This window comes from Pelophylax lessonae, assembly GCF_965119305.1.
Source record: "Pelophylax lessonae genome assembly, chromosome: 12".
Taxonomy (NCBI): Eukaryota; Metazoa; Chordata; class Amphibia; order Anura; family Ranidae; genus Pelophylax; species Pelophylax lessonae.
The window spans coordinates 80011167-80021522 of record NC_138779.1 but is presented as its reverse complement, the minus strand read 5'-3'; the positions used below and the strand labels follow the sequence as shown (position 1 = coordinate 80021522).

Below are 10356 nucleotides of genomic sequence, written 5' to 3'. Positions count from 1 at the left end.
ACCAGAGTGGCTTTAAAATAGGTGGGTATACAGATCTTTCACCCACAGGTTAGTTAGCATAGATATTAGGTGGGGGAGGGATCAGTTTTATGATTAGCTGGGTATATCCTAGAATACTACTTTTATATAGTATTGTAGCACCCCCTAGCGTTGCTAAATTGCTAGAGTTGGGATTTTTGTGTAAGAGTAGGTGAATTGTCAGGCGTGACTGGCAGCCAAGCCTATGTGTTAATGTTAAGATGACTCAGCAGCAGCATCTCTGGTGATTCCACCTGCTTGGAAACTTGGAGAAGATTCCAGAATCAGTTGGGAGGAGTCTAGAATGAGCTGTCTGGGGTATTCTGAGGGCCCTGACCAATCCTCAACAGATGGTTTGCCAAATACTTGGGGTCAGCCCAGCTGGGGCAGTGTGAGCTCGGGTGGAAGAAGGAGATGGAGTGTTAGGCTGTCAAAGGCCTTTGTGAGTAGCCCCACAGTCTGGGGGGGGGGGGGGAGAACTCAGGCATGGGCTCGGGTGCGGAAGGGTCCCCTTTTCATGACACATGGAGAGATCCTGACCAGGAGGCATGGGAGCAAGGAGCGGACAGCAGGAGAACACTGCTGGGCAAATCTCCAGGGAGAAAGACAGCTAGGAGGGCTGGTGAGTGCTACAGTCAGGAGACTGAGAGGCATGACTGAAGGGACTGGGTGCAAGCAGTCTGGAATAGATGGAGAGTCAGTCTGGGAGGACTGTGGAGAAGTAGCCAGGAGAGCTAGTGAAAGGGGCAGCTGCAGCAAGGAGAGCTGAAGAGGTGTTACTGGGATCAGTAGCCACAGGAATAGGACAGCTAGCACCAAAGACCTATTTTTCTGTTACACTACCAAAGGGGACCACCATCCCTGCCTGCAAAGGGCATTCACTTTGGATCGGAACTAAGACTGTGTTGGATCAAACTGTCAGTACTAGTTGGTCCTGGGATATGTAGTTCTACAAGCAAGATTGTTCTGGAGGTAGAAGAGAAGAAGTGTGTATATACTGGATGTATATAGTTGAGTTCCTGAAGATTTTCTTGTTAATCAAGTAGGAAACCCAAAATAACCCTATCCCCATCCAAGTTCAATCTCCCTAATAAAAATACAAAAAAACAAAAGCTGCAAGGACTGATTCCTGTCTCAAGAGTGTGTGGAACATTTGGGTTTCTGGCTGTAGAGGGTGGGAGATAACCATATTCACCAGTGGCTCCTATGGGTGTAGCGCTACATTTGGGGGCATTGTCTGGGATATCTGCCTACAGTCAACCTGCTGGCCGTTGCTCCTAGTTTTTCATTGAGCCAGGGGGCTGTGTCTTGTTCCAAAGACCAGCAGAGGGGTTGAACCAGAGAAGGACTAATGTGCTCTGCCTGTTTGTGACTGTTATTTAAAAAATCAAGTTACGTTGCCTATAGCAACCAGCGGGAGATGCCTGTCATGTTATTGCTGCCCTGCATACCCAATTGCCCCAACTGCGGGTGGGGTGGACACTTGCATTATTTTCCTGCTATTTAGTGAGCTTTACCATGTGCTGTCACCCATGATCAAATACCACCAAAAGAAAGCTTTTTTTGTGGGTTTGATAAACTTTCTGAGGCTTACATTTTTTTTCTTAGGATTGAGGTTCCACAAGTGAGATAGCCTTGTGTTTTTGTTACCCTCTTTCGCTCACTTGAGGAAAATCTCTCAGTTCTAGAGCTATTGTTTATATCTCCAGTCCTGCAGGACGGTGGATGTGTCTTAAAGAGAAACTGTACTGTGTTGCATTATTGTACTACCACACTGGTTGATAGCTTTTGTTAACTGTTTCTTTGCCTGTCATAGTATTTATTGATCTTAATACAATCTAATCATTTATTTTATAAGTGTGTGTATATTTCTCTCTCTCTCTGTGACAGCCAGGGAACTACCTGGCTTAGGTACTTCCCAGGGGTGGTGCTCTGCCCAGGGCTCCTACATTTTCTAGCGGCTCCTGCAGGCTTGGCACACAGAGTGTGGCTAGACCCTGCCCTCTCTCCCTCCTTACAGGTTGTGATTGACAGCAGTAAGAGACAATAGCTCTGCTACTGCCTCCATGTCCAACGAGGAGGGAGAGGGCAGAAAGGGCCCCTGCCCTCTGGCACAGCACTGCATCGAGATGGGGCTCAGGTAAGTATTGGGGGGGACGGATCACTGAAGGTTTTACACCTTATGTAGAAAATGCATTAAGGTAAAAAACCTTCTGCCTTTACAACAACTTTAATTGTTTAGGTAACATGGCAGTTATTTACATAGGCACTACCTAAGGGCGGCTTCCCACTTCCCACTATGCTTTGGCTAAAGTGCAGCTAACCCACAGTTTTTGTGTGGGTTAGCTCCACTTTCCCATAGACTTCAATTATTTCCTGTGGTTTTGGCAGGGCCATCTTACCGAATGGGCACGCTTGGCAGTTGCCCGGACGCCCCACTTGCCTGGGGGGGCCCCACCTGCCCAGCGACCCAGCCCCAGCCAAGCATTAGTCCTGATAGCTGTGTGCATCCTGCCAACGAACTTAGCAGGTGGCAAGTGCCTGTCAGCCCTGCGCTGCTGCCAGGCCACTTAGGCCGTGGAGGGGGAGCCCATAACTACAGGAATGCCTGTCCGCCTCCACAGGAACAGGCATTCACAGGACAGTCGAGTCTGACTCCGGTCCGTGTGTGTGTTCACCGGACCCAGCCGCCAAACTTGGAAGCTGTCATTAGCCTGGCACTGCTGCACCAATATTGCCTTATCGATAATTTGCATTTTTATTCTCGTGGGTGATTGTGTAGGCGGGGCCCCAGTGCACTGCATTGCCTATAGAGCTGTCTAATAATGCTGTCTAATAATGCAGTACTTCACATATACAGTATATTCACATCAGTCCCTGCCCTCAAGGAGCCTACAATCTAATGTCCGTAGCTCACATTCATACATACACATACTAGGCCCAATTTAGACAGGAGCCAATTAACCTACCAGCATGTCTTTGGAGTGTGGGAAGAAACCGGAGTACATGGAGGAAACTCACGCAGGCATAGGTAGAACATGTACTTGGAATAACCTGTGCTTGGCAGCAACCCTGTACACGTCAGGCATGCTGTTTAATAAATCATGGAAGGAACACCTCCTTTCAGCTCTAATAAAAATAGCTTAAGGCTGGCCATAGATTTTAGAGGACAATTATTAATGCAGACTGATGGGCTAAAAAATCTGTAGAGCAAACCACTGCCAAGCATACAAGTTTATATCATTGGAGGGGACAGCATGGAGCGTGATTCCATCAACAAAGCAAGGTTTCTAACCCATCTACTCAACTACTCCCTTTGACATGGGCTGGTGGTGTATGCAGACACCCACAAAGCCATTGCCCAATCTGTCCTTAATACAAGAGGAATATTGATCATCCAAAAGTGTGCAATCCAGCCAATTGATGAGCATGTCTGCTATTACACCTAGACATGACAAGCATCACCCAATCTCATATGGGTACCCTAAAGTGGACCTAAAAACAAACATTAACATTAAGTCTACCTACCTTCCCATGTATTCTACTTTTAAAAAAAAAGTAATAAAACTGAAATGCTTTTTGGTCACCCAAAGAAGTGTTCTTGGTCTTAGAAGTCTGCTGATTCGTTGCTGCTTCCAATTCCACTCTGAAATCAGGTTCTGTGTGACACAGAAGAATCTATAGCTATTGGAGATGCAGTCAGTCAATAGGTATGTCAACAGAGTATCCATCACTGCTTAGGTAAAGCAATGTAAGCCTGTTTAATGTACTTGAATTGACCTCTGCTTGGCAGCACCCCTGTACAGATCAGCCATGCTATCTAATGAATCCTAGATGGACCATAAGTACACCTTTTTTTAGGTCTACTAAAGACAGTTATATGCTGGTTATAGTTTTTAAAGGGTAATTGAACATGCAAATACAATCCGACTAATGGTCAGTAGAGCACACAGTGAACTATTTCCAAGCATAGTGTTTAGCTGGTGGTGTATGTGAATATCCAAACTCAAGGCCATTGCCAAATCTGTCCATTTTTAGAGCATCATAATCCGAAAGGAAACAATATTGAGCATCTAAAAAAAAAAAAAAAATCAACCCAGCCAATGGGTTGATATGCTGAGAATAGTTGGCCAGCAATCCAATACAATCCAATACCAATACAATCCAAAATAATTTTCATGTGGGACCCAAAGAGGACCCAGAATCAATCACTGACTTTAGGTTTACCTACTCTTCCATGCCCTCTACTATTTGGATAACAGTAATAAGAAAACTGAAATACTTTTCACCCAGAGTGGTTTTCCTAGACTTAGCAGCCTGTTAATTCCTTAATGCTTCCAGTTTTACTCCGTGGTCAGGTTCTGTGTGACACAGAACCATTGAATGGCTGCAGTCAGCCAATAAGTACCTGTATTCCTCACAAAGAACCCACCATTGGCTGTAGTAGTGGGGAATAAACTGGCTAGTAAAAATATTATTGCTCTTATTACCTTGTTATCTAATGCCTCCTTTCCACTGAGTGGTACGGTACGGTTCGGTTCAGTACGGTACGGTTCAGAACGGTACACCTTGCGTTTCCACTGCCAATAATACCCTTTCATGATAGGCGTGATGTAGCCGGAAAGCTGTGATGGACGATTCTCTGTCAACCAATCAAAGTTCTACAGAGTGTAGCTCCACCCTGTTGGTACGGTACTAATGTGCTTGGTACCCCAACGAAAGGGTACCAAAAAAGTGGTATGGTACGGTTCGGAATTAGGGGACCATTCACAATAGAAACGGCAAAAATTGCATACCTTACCGAACCGAACCGTACCATAACGCTCAGTGGAAACGAGCCATAATATTATCCAAAATGGAAGAGGGCAGACATTAAAGTCAGATTTTGAGTTTAGACCCTCTATAAGCAGAATTGCAGAGGGCTGATGTGATCTGAGGAGCTTCATACAACCAAATGCTATGTAAGTAAACACCATAACTTCATTACTGTAAACTCAACATGTAACAAAGTAGCATTTTAGAAGCTTTAATGAAAAAAAAATCTTTATTTTTAATTTCATGGCGGAGGGGATTTTTCTTTTAGCCTGCCAAAAAAGTGAAATCTAAGGATTCAAACGTACTTGAGCAGCTTGTAACCTGAAGAACAGGTTTCCTCTCTGGTTAGAAAGGGCTTGCTTACTGGAAAGAGTAACTCCCTCTCTCCTCCATACTCCCCTCCCATACTGAACTCGCTGTTGCCCTGGAGCTCACTTGTTTGAATAGGGGCTGAATAGTGAACTGAGATCACTGTGGGTTGGGAGGCACGCAAGAAACTTTACTGTTCTTCATCTGTTTTCTTGGAACATGTCAAGCTGGATTTCATTGTAAAGAGAAGACCTTTCCTAGCTGGGCCTTTGGACTATGAAAGCTGACGGTTAGTTGTTTCATTTATTTCCGCACATACATACATAGTGTATTCTTTTTCCTTCCGAGACGGGTTGCTCTTGTGAATCGTAGTCGTAAACTGAATCAGTGTGGAGAATGACAATACAATCCATTATTGTTAGAGCATGCACTTGTCTCCAGCAGAACACAGATCTTTGGTGAAGGTATTGAATATTTAAGGGTTCAGGCTTGCAATGTGGCATTCAGCAGTTTGCAGTTAGTGACATTCACCGGTATGGAGGAGATTTGCTATTCCCGGCTTTTTCAAAGTCATAGGCACTCTCCTAAGTTTTCCGGTGTTGAGTCAATCAGAGCATGTCTGTAGCTGCAGGTCTGGCAGTAGCTGCGAAATTGCCACTGAACTATAGATGTATGTCATGCTACATGTGGATTCTTTTTTAACCTATGACTTACTTAGAGTTTGCGCATGCTGTAATAACAATTCTTTGTGATTATGTGTTTTGAAACTCAAAATATACAGACCTGAAAAATATCTTGAACTGATTCACAGCTCACATGTTTACATCTGTTTTTATGGGCATTTATTGTATTGTGTTTTTTATTGCACTTCTGCAGGCAAAAGGGGACTTTCTATGCGTTGTTTGACAAACATTACCACTAATCTCTATAGAAGCTGCACTTTCCAAAACCGCAGCCACAATATAAAGAAATAAAAAAACAAAAGCTGTGCCAATGTAGAAGACTATCGGTGTGCAGTAGGGATCGACCGATTATCGACAATGCTGATATATCAGGGGCCGATATGCACTTTCCCCCGATTTATCGGAATCGACCCCTGAGGTTACCGATATTGCTGATATTTCGGGAAAGTGCTGTACCGGAGTGATGCCTGCAGCTAGAGGCATCACCCTGGTACCGGCGTCCATAGCTGATGGTTGGCTGTCTTGTAATGACAACCGATGCGGCTGAGAAGCCGCTCGGCTGTCATTACAAGGAGCGGAAGGGGATGTCTCCCCTCTCCCGCAGCCTTCCGCAGCTCGCCCGGGTCTCCCGTCCTGCCGGGCATCCTACCTGCATGGCCGCCGAAGAGAAGACCCTATCAAAGCCGCATTCTGCTCTGATCGGGTCTCCATGTAAAAAACCAGCAAATTAAAAAAATTGCGAGCATTCAAAACAGCCAAACTTGGCATTTTGAATGCTTTTAAGTGCAGAGGAGGGGTTTGGGGTCTTTTAGACCCCCATATCCCTCCAGAATAGTACCTGTAAAAATAAAAAATATATTTTTTTTTAAATGTCCGAAAATATCGGCCAATATCGGCCGATACCGATATCCGATGACCAAAATATTGGTATTGGCACTAAAAAAACTATATCGGTCGATCACTAATGTGCAGTGTGATTTGGTGTGCTAAAAGTACAAATGGGCATATGCTGTTTTATGACCACTTCATGTTTGAAACCTAAACCCATTTTAATAACAACCACAACTTTTATGTTTATGTGACAGCTTATGACAGTTATTTGATGATTTGTAGGTATTCATAAAACAATGTGCTGCTAAAGTAGATATAGTGTGCTTGCAGCTGCGTTGTTTTTATTAATTACAGTATTGAATTTACCAATTGCGTTGTTCATTTTTCTATTTATTAAAACTATAGGTATTGATCTATATACAGTTTTGAAAATACATATGGCTTTTCTTTGGGTCTATGAACTGAATTCAAGTTTTTTTATATTATTAAAAAATGGCAAAGTTGTGAACAAAATTAAAAGGTTACTCCACTTTCGTGGGGAAAAAAATAGCAAATAAAGAAAAAACAATATAGCGTATACAATTGTTACACTTATCATATTGTGATTGAATGTTATTAAAAATGACCTTTCCTTTTCAATCTGCGGCTGTTGTAATTTTATGAAAACGCAATGCAATATGGCTACCTGGAGCTCTGTACACAGAATGTGTAATGACCACACCCCAGAAATGTAATTTCCTGCTTGTTTGATTGGCTCACCAATTTTCCCTGAAGTCTGCCTAAGATACAAGTCAGATTTCTGGCATCCCCTGCAACAAAAATATCATTTTTGGTGAGATACTCCCAATAGGAACACGTCTAAAGGGATGCATGCCCAGCAGATTTCCTCATTAGAGCTCTGCAGCTGCCACAGCTGATAGATAATTCTGAAACCATTCCCATTAGACTCACTCAGCAGAGAGGCACAGAGGATCAAACAATGATTTCTTCTGAATAACAAAAGGTAGGAATCTGCAACAAAGTTTGTTAAAATCCATGCAATGTACAGAGATTATGCAGAGGGGATTGTTTTTTTTACTTGTTACGCTTCAAAGTGATTTTAAACCTTTTTATCTGTGTGTTTTTATTCTCCACTCCTCCTCTCCTGTGTATTCCCCCAAAGCAAGCCATATGCTATGGTGGCACACCTGGGAGCGTGCTCCCGAGCTGGGCTGTGTGCATCCATAGACACACACAATTTGTCTAAAACATGCCACCCACCCTCCTCACAGGATTGGACTGACAGCAGCAGGAACCAATGGCTTCCACCGCTGCCTGAGTCTCCTGTAAGAAGTGGAAGAGGGGAGAGAAGAACTGCAAACGGGGACAGTGCTGGATCGAGAGAGGACTCAGATAAGTGTTTAGGAAGGGGGGGCACAACAAGTGATAAACACATTTTTTAAGGTAATGCAGGGAATGCAGGTAAAAGTAAAAATGTTTTAACTTTAGAACCACCTTAATTTTGTGTTGATTTGCCTTTAGGGCCAGTTCACACCACATGCTGTCCAGTGTGTTTTTTTTCTGCATCAAAAATGTATGGATAGTAGGTTATATGGTTTTCAATGGCATAGTTCACACCAGTGTGGTCAGTTCTAGTGCATTCCAGTTCCAGAAAAAAAAGTAGATTGTGATACATTTTTTCTGCACTGGACTGTACCGGAACACGGTAAATTGCATAAAAAATGCACCATTATGCACCAAAAACGCACTGGAACACACATGTCCTTATTTAAGGTTAAGAAAAAAGAGGATGGAAAAATGCGCTGGACTGCATCCAAAATGCACCAAAAATGCATCAAAAACGCATTGGAATGCATCAAAAACACACGTAAAAAATGAGCATGCAGGAAAGCATCTGAGACGCATCCCGACTGCGTTTCTATGGTGTGAACTGGCCCTTAAAGCGCTAATAAACACTCTGCAGGAACTTGTACCTACATATCAGCTTAGAATTAGGGTTTACCTGTGGGTACAATGAATATCTAAAAAAGAGCACTGTTTAGGAATTGTTCACAATTTCAGGAGACGTTCACATCACCAGCGCATGCTCTCTGTACTCTGCAGGGCCCTCAATTCAGAGCATTCTGCTGCCATCCTGACTCCCTTTCACATGTGTGCAAGTGACATCATAGCGGCCTGGCCATTCAAATGGCTGGAGCAAGCAAACCTGGAAGGAAGACAGTGAGCATAGAAGCCTCCAGCGCACTGCTGGAGGGCTTTGCTTGACATGTAAATCTGCCATAATGTGCTAGTATGTGGTGCGTACTAGCATGTTATGCCATCAACCTGCAGGGGGCCAGCTGATTTTTCCAACTTTACTACCGCTTTAAGGGCTCATTTACACTGATGTATTGAAAATTGTGAATTAAAGTATGTAATCTCACTAAATTTGTCTTATTTGGTCAGTTAAATATACCATTGAAAGTGTTTTATTATATCTGTTTGACTATTGAAAAAAAAGAAGCAGTTCATCCAGCCAGAAACCTTGTGAGCTTTCTGTGCTCTCTCCTGGATTGTTATCAGTTAGCATTGTTCTCTGCTATCTGTGTAGACTACAAACCACCTCCCCCCTGTTATGAAGAAGAGAGGGGAAGGTGTTATGTAGTCCTAATGCACCCCCTGCATTAGGGTGATGCAGCCACTAAGTACAGCTGTCACCCTAGGAGAGGAAGTGGGTTAATGGCAGGATTAACAGGTTAAAATAAAGGAAAATATAATGTGTGATAAAAATGAATACAGCCACCACATCTAAGAATCGGTAGACTGCAATACTCTCAATTATCATTATGGAGTTTAGATATACTTTAAAAATGCAGCACTGTCCCCATAGGGCTTGCTGTATGATGACTTGTTGGGCCTCCTTTGATTACCAGCATGCAGTCACTTAGGGAACAGTTCACACATCCCCCCTTACTCCCAATGGCTCGTCACATAAAAAACAGAATGGAATCAACGTCAAAAAACGCCAGTTCGAAAAGTTTTTTTTTTTTTTTTTGCATTTATCAGCGTTTATCGATGTTAGAGCATTTTTACAGCTGAAAAACATCACTCAAAACCAGTGACGGCTGGTGCTCAAAAATTTTTAGGGGGGGGGGGGTTGGGGGTTGCACAAAAAGAAAAATGTAATGGGTATTGCTTCGCGGCAAAAAACGCCGTAAAAAAATTGCGTGACTTTGAGGTCATGGTACAGGCATGGCACAGGTCAATGTACAGGCGTGGCACAGGTCAATGTACAGGCATGATGGCACAGGTCAATGTACAGGCATGATGGCACAGGTCAATGTACAGGCATGATGGCACAGGTCAATGTACAGGCATGATGGCACAGGTCAATGTACAGGCATGATGGCACAGGTCAATGTACAGGCATGATGGCACAGGTCAATGTACAGGCATGATGGCACAGGTCAATGTACAGGCATGATGGCACAGGTCAATGTACAGGCATGATGGCACAGGTCAATGTACAGGCATGATGGCACAGCTCAATGTACAGTCATGATGGCACAGCTCAATGTACAGGCATGATGGCACAGGTCAATGTACAGGCATGATGGCACAGCTCAATGTACAGGCATGCAGCTTCACGAAAACCACACAGTGTGCCGCCACCATATTGTCTAATATCGCCACTTCAAAGTTCTTCACTTACATTTAGCTG

The 10356-nt window shown here is 43.5% G+C and overlaps 1 protein-coding gene across 3 annotated transcripts in view; it reads left to right on the top strand.

Moving 5' to 3' along the window:
• Nucleotides 1–5264: 5264 nt before the first annotated feature.
• PLCH2 (phospholipase C eta 2) overlaps nt 5265–10356 on the top strand; it is a 1017756-nt gene continuing 1012664 nt past the window's right edge. For 2 of the 3 annotated variants that reach the window (XM_082273767.1, XM_082273766.1), the window contains exon 1: nt 5265–5431. The gene's annotated coding sequence lies outside the window, so the exon portion shown is untranslated. The remainder of the gene's footprint in view (nt 5432–10356) is intronic. The other variant, XM_082273768.1, reaches the window with a different exon arrangement.